A 14,925-nucleotide genomic window follows, 5' to 3' on the forward strand; every position below is an offset into this window, starting at 1 on the left:
GGCTGGGGCCACTTACACCACATCAGGGCCTGTGGCTCTGGCTGAGGCCACTTACACCACACCAGGGCCTGTGGCTGCTGGCTGAGGCCAGTTACACCACACCAGAGCCAGTGGCTGCTGGCTGAAGCCACTTACACCACACCAGGGCCTTAGTTGCTATTGAGGCCACTTACACCACACCAGGGCCTGTGGCTGCTGGCTGAGGCCACCTACACCACACCAGGGCCTGTGGCTGCTGGCTGAGGCCACTTACACCACACCAGGGCCTGTGGCTGCTGGCTGAAGCCACTTACACCACACCAGGGCCTTAGTTGCTATTGATGCCACTTACACCACACCAGGGCCTGTGGCTGCTGGCTGAGGCCACCTACACCACACCAGGGCCCTTTTGCTGCTGGCTGAGGCCACTTACACCACACCAGTGCATGTGGCTCCTGGCTGAGGCCACTTACACCACACCAGGGCCTGTGGCTGCTGAATGAGGCCACTTACACCACACCAGGGCCTGTGGCTCTTGCTCAGGCCACTCACATCACACCAGGCCCTGCGCTTCTGGCCGAGGCCATCTTCACCAAACCAGGCCCTGTGGTTCTTGCTCAGGCCACTTACACCACACCAGGGCCTTATTTGCTATTGAGGCCACTTACACCACACCAGGGCCTGTGGCTCTGGCTTAGGCCACTTACACCACACCAGGGCCTGTGGCACTGGCTGAGGCCACTTAGACCACACCAGGGCCTGTGGCTGCTGGCTGAGGCCACTCACACCACACCAGGGCCTGTGGCTGCTAGCTGAGGCCACTTACACCAAACCAGGGCCTGTGGCTGCTTGCTGAGGCCATCTTCACCAAACCAGGCCCTGTGCTGCTTGCTGTGGCCATGTAAAACACACCAGGTCCTGTGCTGGTTCTTGAGGCCATCTTCAACAATCCAGGGCCTGTGCTGTTGGATAAATGCCAAACTGAGCCTTTTGGTTAGGGTATTATGCAAACATGCAGGTATGGTTATAGGATTGTCTTCGTAACTTCAGGTACTTGCCACCTAATCACTTGAATCCATAAATTGAGACATTGTGCTGGGGCCAGCAGCTTACGGCCATACCACCCTGAGCACGCCCGACCTCGTCTGATCTCGGAAGCTAAGCAGGGCTGGGCTTGGTTAGTACTTGGATGGGAGACTGCCTGGGAATACCTGGTGCTGTAAGCCTTTCGTTTTCATGTCATTGAACCGCTTTTGATCCAGAGAAGGGGTGTATTAAAAGACCAGAAGCAGCTCCCCATTAATGAGGGCACATTAACGACATTGCTTTTGGCTGTTTTCCAATGTCTTGTGCTGCTAGCTGATGCCACCTACACCACACCAGGGCCTGAGTGACCGGCTGGGGCCACTTACACCACATCAGGGCCTGTTGCTCTGGCTGAGGCCACTTACACCACACCAGGGCCTGTGGCTGCTGGCTGAGGCCACCTACACCACACCAGGGCCTTAGTTGCTATTGAGGCCAATTACACCACACCAGGGTATGTGGCTCTTGCTCAGGCCACTTACACCACACCAGGGCCTTAGTTGCTATTGAGGCCAATTACACCACACCAGGGCCTGTGGCTCTTGCTCAGGCCACTCACATCACACCAGGCCCTGCGCTTCTGGCCGAGGCAATCTTCACCAAACCAGGCCCTGTGCTGCTAGCTGTGGCCATGTACAACACACCAGGCCCTGTGCTGGTTCCTGAGGCCATCTTCAACAATCCAGGGCCTGTGCTGTTGGATAAATGCTAAACTGAGCCTTTGGGTTAGGGTATTATGCAAACATGAAGGTAGGGTTATAGGATTGTCTTCGTAACTTCAGGTACTTGCCACCTAATCACCTGAATCCATAAATTGAGACATTGTGCTGGGCCCAGCAGCTTACGGCCATACCACCCTGAGCACGCCCGACCTCGTCTGATCTCGAAAGCTGAGCAGGGCTGGGCTTGGTTAGTACTTGGATGGGAGACTGCCTGGGAATACCTGGTGCTGTAAGCCTTTCATTTTAATGTCATTGAACCGCTTTTGATCCAGAGAAGGGGTGTATTAAAAGACCAAAAGCAGCTGCCCATTAATGAGGGCACATTAACGACATTGCTTTTGGCTGTTTTCCAATGTCTTGTGCTGCTAGCTGATGCCACCTACACCACACCAGGGCCTGAGTGACCGGCTGGGGCCACTTACACCACATCAGGGCCTGTGGCTCTGGCTGAGGCCACTTACACCACACCAGGGCCTGTGGCTGCTGGCTGAGGCCACTTACACCACACCAGGGCATTAGTTGCTATTGAGGCCAATTACACCACACCAGGGTATGTGGCTCTTGCTCAGGCCACTTACACCACACCAGGGCCTGTGGCTGCTGGCTGAGGCCACCTACACCACACCAGGGCCTGTGGCTGCTGGCTGAGGCGACTTATACCACACCAGGGCCCTTTTGCTGCTGGCTGAGGCCACTTACACCACACCAGTGCCTGTGGCTTCTGTCTGAGGCGACTTACACCACACCAGGGCCTGTGGCTGCTGGCTGAGGCCAATTATACCACACCAGGGTCTGTGGCTCTTGCTCAGGCCACTTACACCACACCAGGGCCTGTGACACTGGCTGAGGCCACTTACACCACACCAGGGCCTGTGGCTGCTGGCTGAGGCCACTTACACCACAACAGGGCCTGTGGCTGCTGGCTGAGGCCACCTACACCACACCAGGGCCTGTGGCTGCTGGCTGAGGCCACTTACACCACACCAGGGCCTGTGGCTGCTGGCTGAAGCCACTTACACCATACCAGGGCCTTAGTTGCTATTGAGGCCACTTACACCACACCAGGGCCTGTGGCTGCTGGCTGAGGCCACCTACACCACACCAGGGCCCTTTTGCTGCTGGCTGAGGCCACTTACACCACACCAGTGCCTGTGGCTTCTGGCTGAGGCCACTTACACCACACCAGGGCCTGTGGCTGCTGGCTGAGGCCACTTACACCACACCAGGGCCTGTGGCTCTTGCTCAGGCCACTCACATCACACCAGGCCCTGCGCTTCTGGCCGAGGCCATCTTCACCAAACCAGGCCCTGTGGTTCTTGCTCAGGCCACTTACACCACACCAGGGCCTTATTTGCTATTGAGGCCACTTACACCACAACAGGGCCTGTGGCACTTGCTCAGGCCACTTACACCACACCAGGGCCTGTGGCTGCTGGCTGAGGCCACTTACACCACACCAGGGCCTGTGGCTCTTGCTCAGGCCACTTACACCACACCAGGGCCTGTGGCACTTGCTCAGGCCACTTACACCACACCAGGGCCTGTGGCTGCTGGCTGAGGCCACTTACACCACACCAGGGCCTGTGGCACTGGCTGAGGCCACCTACACCACACCAGGGCCTGTGGCGCTGGCTGAGGCGACTTATACCACACCAGGGCCCTTTTGCTGCTGGCTGAGGCCACTTACACCACACCAGTGCCTGTGGCTTCTGTCTGAGGCGACTTACACCACACCAGGGCCTGTGGCTGCTGGCTGAGGCCAATTACACCACACCAGGGTCTGTGGCTCTTGCTCAGGCCACTTACACCACACCAGGGCCTGTGGCACTGGCTGAGGCCACTTACACCACACCAGGGCCTGTGGTTGCTGGCTGAGGCCACTTACACCACACCAGGGCCTGTGGCTGCTGGCTGAGGCCACTTACACCACACCAGGGCCTGTGGCTGCTGGCTGAGGCCACCTACACCACACCAGGGCCTGTGGCTGCTGGCTGAGGCCACTTACACCACACCAGGGCCCTTTTGCTGCTGGCTGAGGCCACTTACACCACACCAGTGCCTGTGGCTTCTGGCTGAGGCGACTTACACCACACCAGGGCCTGTGGCTGCTGGCTGAGGCCACTTACACCACACCAGGGCCTGTGGCTGCTGGCTGAGGCCACTTACACCACACCAGGGCCTGTGGCTCTTACTCAGGCCACTTACACCACACCAGGGCCTGTGGCACTGGCTGAGGCCACTTAGACCACACCAGGGCCTGTGGCTGCTGGCTGAGGCCACTTACACCACACCAGGGCCTGTGGCTGCTGGCTGAGGCCACTTACACCAAACCAGGGCCTGTGGCTGCTTGCTGAGGCCATCTTCACCAAACCAGGCCCTGTGCTGCTTGCTGTGGCCATGTAAAACACACCAGGTCCTGTGCTGGTTCTTGAGGCCATCTTCAACAATCCAGGGCCTGTGCTGTTGGATAAATGCCAAACTGAGCCTTTGGGTTAGGGTATTATGCAAACATGCAGGTATGGTTATAGGATTGTCTTCGTAACTTCAGGTACTTGCCACCTAATCACTTGAATCCATAAATTTAGACATTGTGCTGGGGCCAGCAGCTTACGGCCATACCACCCTGAGCACGCCCGACCTCGTCTGATCTCGGAAGCTAAGCAGGGCTGGGCTTGGTTAGTACTTGGATGGGAGACTGCCTGGGAATACCTGGTGCTGTAAGCCTTTGATTTTCATGTCATTGAACCGCTTTTGATCCAGAGAAGGGGTGTATTAAAAGACCAAAAGCAGCTGCCCATTAATGAGGGCACATTAACGACATTGCTTTTGGCTGTTTTCCAATGTCTTGTGCTGCTAGCTGATGCCACCTACACCACACCACGGCCTTATTTGCTGGCTGAGGCCACATACACCAAACCAGGGCCTTAGTTGCTATTGAGGCCAATTACACCACACCAGGGCCTGTGGCTCTTGCTCAGGCCACTTACACCACACCAGGGCCTGTGGCTCTTGCTCAGGCCACTTACACCACACCAGGGCCTGTGGCTCTTTCTCAGGCCACTCATATCACACCAGGCCCTGTGCTTCTGGCTGAGGCAACTTAGACCAAACCAGGGCCGGTGGCTGCTGGCTGAGGCCACTTACACCACACCAGGGCCTGTGGCTGCTGGCTGAGGCCATCTACACCACACCAGGGCCTGTGGCTGCTGGCTGAGGCGACTTACACCACACCAGGGCCCTTTTGCTGCTGGCTGAGGCCACTTACACCACACCAGTGCCTGTGGCTTCTGGCTGAGGCGACTTACACCACACCAGGGCCTGTGGCTGCTGGCTGAGGCCACTTACACCACACCAGGGCCTGTGGCTGCTGGCTTAGGCCACCTACACCACACCAGGGCGTTAGTTGCTATTGAGGCCAATTACACCACACCATGGTCTGTGGCTCTTGCTCAGGCCACTTACACCACACCAGGGCCTGTGGCACTGGCTGAGGCCACTTACACCACACCAGGGCCTGTGGCTGCTGGCTGAGGCCACTTACACCACACAAGGGCTTGTGGCTGCTGGCTGAGGCCACCTACACCACACCAGGGCCTGTGGCTGCTGGCTGAGGCCACCTACACCACACCAGGGCCTGTGGCTCTTGCTCAGGCCACTTACACCACACCAGGGCCTGTGGCTCTTGCTCTGGCCACTTACACCACACCAGGGCCTGTGGCTCTTGCTCAGGCCACTCATATCACACCAGGCCCTGTGCTTCTGGCTGAGGCCATCTTCACCAAACCAGGCCCTGTGCTGCTTGCTGTGGCCATGTACAACACACCAGGCCCTGTGCTGTTTCCTGAGGCCATCTTCAACAATCCAGGGCCTGTGCTGTTGGATAAATGCCAAACTGAGCCTTTGGGTTAGGGTATTATGCAAACATGCAGGTATGGTTATAGGATTGTCTTCGTAACTTCAGGTACTTGCCACCTAATCACTTGAATCCATAAATTGAGACATTGTGCTGGGCCCAGCAGCTTACGGCCATACCACCCTGAGCACGCCCGACCTCGTCTGATCTCGGAAGCTAAGCAGGGCTGGGCTTGGTTAGTACTTGGATGGGAGACTGCCTGGGAATACCTGGTGCTGTAAGCCTTTGATTTTCATGTCATTGAACTGCTTTTGATCCAGAGAAGGGGTGTATTAAAAGACCAAAAGCAGCTGCCCATTAATGAGGGCACATTAACGACACTGCTTTTGGCTGTTTTCCAATGTCTTGTGCTGCTAGCTGATGCCACCTACACCACACCAGGGCCTGAGTGACCGGCTGGGGCCACTTACACCACATCAGGGCCTGTGGCTCTGGCTGAGGCCACTTACACCACACCAGGGCCTGTGGCTGCTGGCTGAGGCCAGTTACACCACACCAGAGCCTGTGGCTGCTGGCTGAAGCCACTTACACCACACCAGGGCCTTAGTTGCTATTGAGGCCACTTACACCACACCAGGGCCTGTGGCTGCTGGCTGAGGCCACCTACACCACACCAGGGCCTTAGTTGCTATTGAGGCCAATTACACCACACCAGGGTCTGTGGCTCTTGCTCAGGCCACTTACACCACACCAGGGCCTGTGGCACTGGCTGAGGCCACTTACACCACACCAGGGCCTTTGGCTGCTGGCTTAGGCCACCTACACCACACCAGGGCCTTAGTTGCTATTGAGGCCAATTACACCACACAAGGGCCTGTGGCTGCTGGCTGAGGCCACCTACACCACACCAGGGCCTGTGGCTGCTGGCTGAGGCCACTTACACCACACCAGGGCCCTTTTGCTGCTGGCTGAGGCCACTTACACCACACCAGTGCCTGTGGCTTCTGGCTGAGGCGACGTACACCACACCAGGGCCTGTGGCTGCTGGCTGAGGCCACTTACACCACACCAGGGCCTGTGGCTGCTGGCTGAGGCCACCTACACCACACCAGGGCATTAGTTGCTATTGAGGCCAATTACACCACACCAGGGTCTGTGGCTCTTGCTCAGGCCACTTACACCACACCAGGGCCTGTGGCTCTTGCTCAGGCCACTTACACCACACCAGGGCCTGTGGCTGCTGGCTGAGGCCACTTACACCACACCAGGGCCTGTGGCTGCTGGCTGAGGCCACCTACACCACACCAGGGCCTGTGGCTGCTGGCTGAGGCCACCTACACCACACCAGGGCCTGTGGCTGCTGGCTGAGGCCACTTACACCACACCAGTGCCTGTGGCTTCTGGCTGAGGCGACTTACACCACACCAGGGCCTGTGGCTGCTGGCTGAGGCCACTTACACCACACCAAGGCCTGTGGCTCTTGCTCAGGCCACTCACATCACACCAGGCCCTGCGCTTCTGGCCGAGGCCATCTTCACCAAACCAGGCCCTGTGCTCCTTGCTGTGGCCATGTACAACACACCAGGCCCTGTGCTGGTTCCTGAGGCCATCTTCAACAATCCAGGGCCTGTGCTGTTGGATAAATGCCAAACTGAGCCTTTGGGTTAGGGTATTATGCAAACATGCAGGTATGGTTATAGCATTGTCTTCGTAACTTCAGGTACTTGCCACCTAATCACTTGAATCCATAAATTGAGACATTGTGCTGGAGCCAGCAGCTTACGGCCATACCACCCTGAGCACGCCCGACCTCGTCTGATCTCGGAAGCTAAGCATGGCTGGGCTTGGTTAGTACTTGGATGGGAGACTGCCTGGGAATACCTGGTGCTGTAACCCTTTGATTTTCATGTCATTGAACCGCTTTTGATCCAGAGAAGGGGTGTATTAAAAGACCAAAAGCAGCTACCCATTAATGAGGGCACATTAACGACACTGCTTTTGGCTCTTTTCCAATGTCTTGTGCTGCTAGCTGATGCAACCTACACCACACAAGGGCCTGAGTGACCGGCTGGGGCCACTTACACCACATCAGGGCCTGTGGCTCTGGCTGAGGCCACTTTCACCACACCAGGGCCTGTGGCTGCTGGCTGAGGCCACCTACACCACACCAGGGCATTAGTTGCTATTGAGGCCAATTACACCACACCAGGGTCTGTGGCTCTTGCTCAGGCCACTTACACCACACCAGGGCCTGTGGCTCTTGCTCAGGCCACTTACACCACACCAGGGCCTGTGGCTGCTGGCTGAGGCCACCTACACCACACCAGGGCATTAGTTGCTATTGAGGCCAATTACACCACACCAGGGTCTGTGGCTCTTGCTCAGGCCACTTACACCACACCAGGGCCTGTGGCTCTTGCTCAGGCCACTTACACCACACCAGGGCCTGTGGCACTGGCTGAGGCCACTTACACCACACCAGGGCCTGTGGCTGCTGGCTGAGGCCACTTACACCACACCAGGGCCTGTGGCTGCTGGCTGAGGCTACTTACACCACACCAGGGCCTGTGGCTGGTGGCTGAGGCCACCTACACCACACCAGGGCCTGTGGCTGCTGGCTGAGGCGACTTATACCACACCAGGGCCCTTTTGCTGCTGGCTGAGGCCACTTACACCACACCAGTGCCTGTGGCTTCTGTCTGAGGCGACTTACACCACACCAGGGCCTGTGGCTGCTGGCTGAGGCCAATTATACCACACCAGGGTCTGTGGCTCTTGCTCAGGCCACTTACACCATACCAGGGCCTGTGGCACTGGCTGAGGCCACTTACACCACACCAGGGCCTGTGGCTGCTGGCTGAGGCCACTTACACCACACCAGGGCCTGTGGCTGCTGGCTGAGGCCACTTACACCACACCAGGGCCTGTGGCTGCTGGCTGAGGCCACCTACACCACACCAGGGCCTGTGGCTGCTGGCTGAGGCGACTTACACCACACCAGGGCCCTTTTGCTGCTGGCTGAGGCCACTTACACCACACCAGTGCCTGTGGCTTCTGGCTGAGGCGACTTACACCACACCAGGGCCTGTGGCTGCTGGCTGATGCCACCTACACCACACCAGGGCCTGAGTGACCGGCTGGGGCCACTTACACCACATCAGGGCCTGTGGCTGCTGGCTGAGGCCAGTTACACCACACCAGAGCCTGTGGCTGCTGGCTGAAGCCACTTACACCACACCAGGGCCTTAGTTGCTATTGAGGCCACTTACACCACACCAGGGCCTGTGGCTGCTGGCTGAGGCCACCTACACCACACCAGGGCCTGTGGCACTGGCTGAGGCCACTTAGACCACACCAGGGCCTGTGGCTGCTGGCTGAGGCCACTCACACCACACCAGGGCCTGTGGCTGCTAGCTGAGGCCACTTACACCAAACCAGGGCCTGTGGCTGCTTGCTGAGGCCATCTTCACCAAACCAGGCCCTGTGCTGCTTGCTGTGGCCATGTAAAACACACCAGGTCCTGTGCTGGTTCTTGAGGCCATCTTCAACAATCCAGGGCCTGTGCTGTTGGATAAATGCCAAACTGAGCCTTTTGGTTAGGGTATTATGCAAACATGCAGGTATGGTTATAGGATTGTCTTCGTAACTTCAGGTACTTGCCACCTAATCACTTGAATCCATAAATTGAGACATTGTGCTGGGGCCAGCAGCTTACGGCCATACCACCCTGAGCACGCCCGACCTCGTCTGATCTCGGAAGCTAAGCAGGGCTGGGCTTGGTTAGTACTTGGATGGGAGACTGCCTGGGAATACCTGGTGCTGTAAGCCTTTCGTTTTCATGTCATTGAACCGCTTTTGATCCAGAGAAGGGGTGTATTAAAAGACCAGAAGCAGCTCCCCATTAATGAGGGCACATTAACGACATTGCTTTTGGCTGTTTTCCAATGTCTTGTGCTGCTAGCTGATGCCACCTACACCACACCAGGGCCTGAGTGACCGGCTGGGGCCACTTACACCACATCAGGGCCTGTTGCTCTGGCTGAGGCCACTTACACCACACCAGGGCCTGTGGCTGCTGGCTGAGGCCACCTACACCACACCAGGGCCTTAGTTGCTATTGAGGCCAATTACACCACACCAGGGTATGTGGCTCTTGCTCAGGCCACTTACACCACACCAGGGCCTTAGTTGCTATTGAGGCCAATTACACCACACCAGGGCCTGTGGCTCTTGCTCAGGCCACTCACATCACACCAGGCCCTGCGCTTCTGGCCGAGGCAATCTTCACCAAACCAGGCCCTGTGCTGCTAGCTGTGGCCATGTACAACACACCAGGCCCTGTGCTGGTTCCTGAGGCCATCTTCAACAATCCAGGGCCTGTGCTGTTGGATAAATGCTAAACTGAGCCTTTGGGTTAGGGTATTATGCAAACATGAAGGTAGGGTTATAGGATTGTCTTCGTAACTTCAGGTACTTGCCACCTAATCACCTGAATCCATAAATTGAGACATTGTGCTGGGCCCAGCAGCTTACGGCCATACCACCCTGAGCACGCCCGACCTCGTCTGATCTCGAAAGCTGAGCAGGGCTGGGCTTGGTTAGTACTTGGATGGGAGACTGCCTGGGAATACCTGGTGCTGTAAGCCTTTCATTTTAATGTCATTGAACCGCTTTTGATCCAGAGAAGGGGTGTATTAAAAGACCAAAAGCAGCTGCCCATTAATGAGGGCACATTAACGACATTGCTTTTGGCTGTTTTCCAATGTCTTGTGCTGCTAGCTGATGCCACCTACACCACACCAGGGCCTGAGTGACCGGCTGGGGCCACTTACACCACATCAGGGCCTGTGGCTCTGGCTGAGGCCACTTACACCACACCAGGGCCTGTGGCTGCTGGCTGAGGCCACTTACACCACACCAGGGCATTAGTTGCTATTGAGGCCAATTACACCACACCAGGGTATGTGGCTCTTGCTCAGGCCACTTACACCACACCAGGGCCTGTGGCTGCTGGCTGAGGCCACCTACACCACACCAGGGCCTGTGGCTGCTGGCTGAGGCGACTTATACCACACCAGGGCCCTTTTGCTGCTGGCTGAGGCCACTTACACCACACCAGTGCCTGTGGCTTCTGTCTGAGGCGACTTACACCACACCAGGGCCTGTGGCTGCTGGCTGAGGCCAATTATACCACACCAGGGTCTGTGGCTCTTGCTCAGGCCACTTACACCACACCAGGGCCTGTGACACTGGCTGAGGCCACTTACACCACACCAGGGCCTGTGGCTGCTGGCTGAGGCCACTTACACCACAACAGGGCCTGTGGCTGCTGGCTGAGGCCACCTACACCACACCAGGGCCTGTGGCTGCTGGCTGAGGCCACTTACACCACACCAGGGCCTGTGGCTGCTGGCTGAAGCCACTTACACCATACCAGGGCCTTAGTTGCTATTGAGGCCACTTACACCACACCAGGGCCTGTGGCTGCTGGCTGAGGCCACCTACACCACACCAGGGCCCTTTTGCTGCTGGCTGAGGCCACTTACACCACACCAGTGCCTGTGGCTTCTGGCTGAGGCCACTTACACCACACCAGGGCCTGTGGCTGCTGGCTGAGGCCACTTACACCACACCAGGGCCTGTGGCTCTTGCTCAGGCCACTCACATCACACCAGGCCCTGCGCTTCTGGCCGAGGCCATCTTCACCAAACCAGGCCCTGTGGTTCTTGCTCAGGCCACTTACACCACACCAGGGCCTTATTTGCTATTGAGGCCACTTACACCACAACAGGGCCTGTGGCACTTGCTCAGGCCACTTACACCACACCAGGGCCTGTGGCTGCTGGCTGAGGCCACTTACACCACACCAGGGCCTGTGGCTCTTGCTCAGGCCACTTACACCACACCAGGGCCTGTGGCACTTGCTCAGGCCACTTACACCACACCAGGGCCTGTGGCTGCTGGCTGAGGCCACTTACACCACACCAGGGCCTGTGGCACTGGCTGAGGCCACCTACACCACACCAGGGCCTGTGGCGCTGGCTGAGGCGACTTATACCACACCAGGGCCCTTTTGCTGCTGGCTGAGGCCACTTACACCACACCAGTGCCTGTGGCTTCTGTCTGAGGCGACTTACACCACACCAGGGCCTGTGGCTGCTGGCTGAGGCCAATTACACCACACCAGGGTCTGTGGCTCTTGCTCAGGCCACTTACACCACACCAGGGCCTGTGGCACTGGCTGAGGCCACTTACACCACACCAGGGCCTGTGGTTGCTGGCTGAGGCCACTTACACCACACCAGGGCCTGTGGCTGCTGGCTGAGGCCACTTACACCACACCAGGGCCTGTGGCTGCTGGCTGAGGCCACCTACACCACACCAGGGCCTGTGGCTGCTGGCTGAGGCCACTTACACCACACCAGGGCCCTTTTGCTGCTGGCTGAGGCCACTTACACCACACCAGTGCCTGTGGCTTCTGGCTGAGGCGACTTACACCACACCAGGGCCTGTGGCTGCTGGCTGAGGCCACTTACACCACACCAGGGCCTGTGGCTGCTGGCTGAGGCCACTTACACCACACCAGGGCCTGTGGCTCTTACTCAGGCCACTTACACCACACCAGGGCCTGTGGCACTGGCTGAGGCCACTTAGACCACACCAGGGCCTGTGGCTGCTGGCTGAGGCCACTTACACCACACCAGGGCCTGTGGCTGCTGGCTGAGGCCACTTACACCAAACCAGGGCCTGTGGCTGCTTGCTGAGGCCATCTTCACCAAACCAGGCCCTGTGCTGCTTGCTGTGGCCATGTAAAACACACCAGGTCCTGTGCTGGTTCTTGAGGCCATCTTCAACAATCCAGGGCCTGTGCTGTTGGATAAATGCCAAACTGAGCCTTTGGGTTAGGGTATTATGCAAACATGCAGGTATGGTTATAGGATTGTCTTCGTAACTTCAGGTACTTGCCACCTAATCACTTGAATCCATAAATTTAGACATTGTGCTGGGGCCAGCAGCTTACGGCCATACCACCCTGAGCACGCCCGACCTCGTCTGATCTCGGAAGCTAAGCAGGGCTGGGCTTGGTTAGTACTTGGATGGGAGACTGCCTGGGAATACCTGGTGCTGTAAGCCTTTGATTTTCATGTCATTGAACCGCTTTTGATCCAGAGAAGGGGTGTATTAAAAGACCAAAAGCAGCTGCCCATTAATGAGGGCACATTAACGACATTGCTTTTGGCTGTTTTCCAATGTCTTGTGCTGCTAGCTGATGCCACCTACACCACACCACGGCCTTATTTGCTGGCTGAGGCCACATACACCAAACCAGGGCCTTAGTTGCTATTGAGGCCAATTACACCACACCAGGGCCTGTGGCTCTTGCTCAGGCCACTTACACCACACCAGGGCCTGTGGCTCTTGCTCAGGCCACTTACACCACACCAGGGCCTGTGGCTCTTTCTCAGGCCACTCATATCACACCAGGCCCTGTGCTTCTGGCTGAGGCAACTTAGACCAAACCAGGGCCGGTGGCTGCTGGCTGAGGCCACTTACACCACACCAGGGCCTGTGGCTGCTGGCTGAGGCCATCTACACCACACCAGGGCCTGTGGCTGCTGGCTGAGGCGACTTACACCACACCAGGGCCCTTTTGCTGCTGGCTGAGGCCACTTACACCACACCAGTGCCTGTGGCTTCTGGCTGAGGCGACTTACACCACACCAGGGCCTGTGGCTGCTGGCTGAGGCCACTTACACCACACCAGGGCCTGTGGCTGCTGGCTTAGGCCACCTACACCACACCAGGGCGTTAGTTGCTATTGAGGCCAATTACACCACACCATGGTCTGTGGCTCTTGCTCAGGCCACTTACACCACACCAGGGCCTGTGGCACTGGCTGAGGCCACTTACACCACACCAGGGCCTGTGGCTGCTGGCTGAGGCCACTTACACCACACAAGGGCTTGTGGCTGCTGGCTGAGGCCACCTACACCACACCAGGGCCTGTGGCTGCTGGCTGAGGCCACCTACACCACACCAGGGCCTGTGGCTCTTGCTCAGGCCACTTACACCACACCAGGGCCTGTGGCTCTTGCTCTGGCCACTTACACCACACCAGGGCCTGTGGCTCTTGCTCAGGCCACTCATATCACACCAGGCCCTGTGCTTCTGGCTGAGGCCATCTTCACCAAACCAGGCCCTGTGCTGCTTGCTGTGGCCATGTACAACACACCAGGCCCTGTGCTGTTTCCTGAGGCCATCTTCAACAATCCAGGGCCTGTGCTGTTGGATAAATGCCAAACTGAGCCTTTGGGTTAGGGTATTATGCAAACATGCAGGTATGGTTATAGGATTGTCTTCGTAACTTCAGGTACTTGCCACCTAATCACTTGAATCCATAAATTGAGACATTGTGCTGGGCCCAGCAGCTTACGGCCATACCACCCTGAGCACGCCCGACCTCGTCTGATCTCGGAAGCTAAGCAGGGCTGGGCTTGGTTAGTACTTGGATGGGAGACTGCCTGGGAATACCTGGTGCTGTAAGCCTTTGATTTTCATGTCATTGAACTGCTTTTGATCCAGAGAAGGGGTGTATTAAAAGACCAAAAGCAGCTGCCCATTAATGAGGGCACATTAACGACACTGCTTTTGGCTGTTTTCCAATGTCTTGTGCTGCTAGCTGATGCCACCTACACCACACCAGGGCCTGAGTGACCGGCTGGGGCCACTTACACCACATCAGGGCCTGTGGCTCTGGCTGAGGCCACTTACACCACACCAGGGCCTGTGGCTGCTGGCTGAGGCCAGTTACACCACACCAGAGCCTGTGGCTGCTGGCTGAAGCCACTTACACCACACCAGGGCCTTAGTTGCTATTGAGGCCACTTACACCACACCAGGGCCTGTGGCTGCTGGCTGAGGCCACCTACACCACACCAGGGCCTTAGTTGCTATTGAGGCCAATTACACCACACCAGGGTCTGTGGCTCTTGCTCAGGCCACTTACACCACACCAGGGCCTGTGGCACTGGCTGAGGCCACTTACACCACACCAGGGCCTTTGGCTGCTGGCTTAGGCCACCTACACCACACCAGGGCCTTAGTTGCTATTGAGGCCAATTACACCACACAAGGGCCTGTGGCTGCTGGCTGAGGCCACCTACACCACACCAGGGCCTGTGGCTGCTGGCTGAGGCCACTTACACCACACCAGGGCCCTTTTGCTGCTGGCTGAGGCCACTTACACCACACCAGTGCCTGTGGCTTCTGGCTGAGGCGACGTAC

The 14,925-nt window shown here is 57.7% G+C and overlaps 6 non-coding genes and 3 pseudogenes across 6 annotated transcripts; all 9 read left to right on the top strand.

The window, feature by feature from the left end:
* The first annotated feature begins 1,086 nt into the window (after positions 1 to 1,086).
* On the top strand, positions 1,087 to 1,205 carry LOC146716043 (5S ribosomal RNA). The gene has a single exon (XR_014919643.1). It is a non-coding gene; the product is annotated as a 5S ribosomal RNA (ribosomal RNA).
* Positions 1,206 to 1,904: 699 nt separating this feature from the next.
* On the top strand, positions 1,905 to 2,023 carry LOC146716044 (5S ribosomal RNA; annotated as a pseudogene).
* A 2,369-nt stretch (positions 2,024 to 4,392) lies between these two features.
* LOC146716045 (5S ribosomal RNA) lies at positions 4,393 to 4,511 on the top strand. The gene has a single exon (XR_014919644.1). It is a non-coding gene; the product is annotated as a 5S ribosomal RNA (ribosomal RNA).
* Positions 4,512 to 5,805: 1,294 nt separating this feature from the next.
* Positions 5,806 to 5,924, top strand: LOC146716046 (5S ribosomal RNA). Its single transcript, XR_014919646.1, has one exon. It is a non-coding gene; the product is annotated as a 5S ribosomal RNA (ribosomal RNA).
* A 1,493-nt stretch (positions 5,925 to 7,417) lies between these two features.
* On the top strand, positions 7,418 to 7,536 carry LOC146716047 (5S ribosomal RNA; annotated as a pseudogene).
* Positions 7,537 to 9,349: 1,813 nt separating this feature from the next.
* On the top strand, positions 9,350 to 9,468 carry LOC146716048 (5S ribosomal RNA). The gene has a single exon (XR_014919647.1). It is a non-coding gene; the product is annotated as a 5S ribosomal RNA (ribosomal RNA).
* A 699-nt stretch (positions 9,469 to 10,167) lies between these two features.
* LOC146716049 (5S ribosomal RNA) lies at positions 10,168 to 10,286 on the top strand (annotated as a pseudogene).
* Positions 10,287 to 12,655: 2,369 nt separating this feature from the next.
* On the top strand, positions 12,656 to 12,774 carry LOC146716050 (5S ribosomal RNA). The gene has a single exon (XR_014919648.1). It is a non-coding gene; the product is annotated as a 5S ribosomal RNA (ribosomal RNA).
* Positions 12,775 to 14,068: 1,294 nt separating this feature from the next.
* LOC146716051 (5S ribosomal RNA) lies at positions 14,069 to 14,187 on the top strand. Its single transcript, XR_014919649.1, has one exon. It is a non-coding gene; the product is annotated as a 5S ribosomal RNA (ribosomal RNA).
* The last annotated feature ends 738 nt before the right edge of the window (positions 14,188 to 14,925 follow it).

Source organism: Copadichromis virginalis, linkage group LG3, assembly GCF_057382275.1.
Source record: "Copadichromis virginalis isolate Kocher_CV1m ecotype Utaka linkage group LG3, C_Virginalis_male_GT1.1, whole genome shotgun sequence".
Classification (NCBI taxonomy): domain Eukaryota; kingdom Metazoa; phylum Chordata; class Actinopteri; order Cichliformes; family Cichlidae; genus Copadichromis; species Copadichromis virginalis.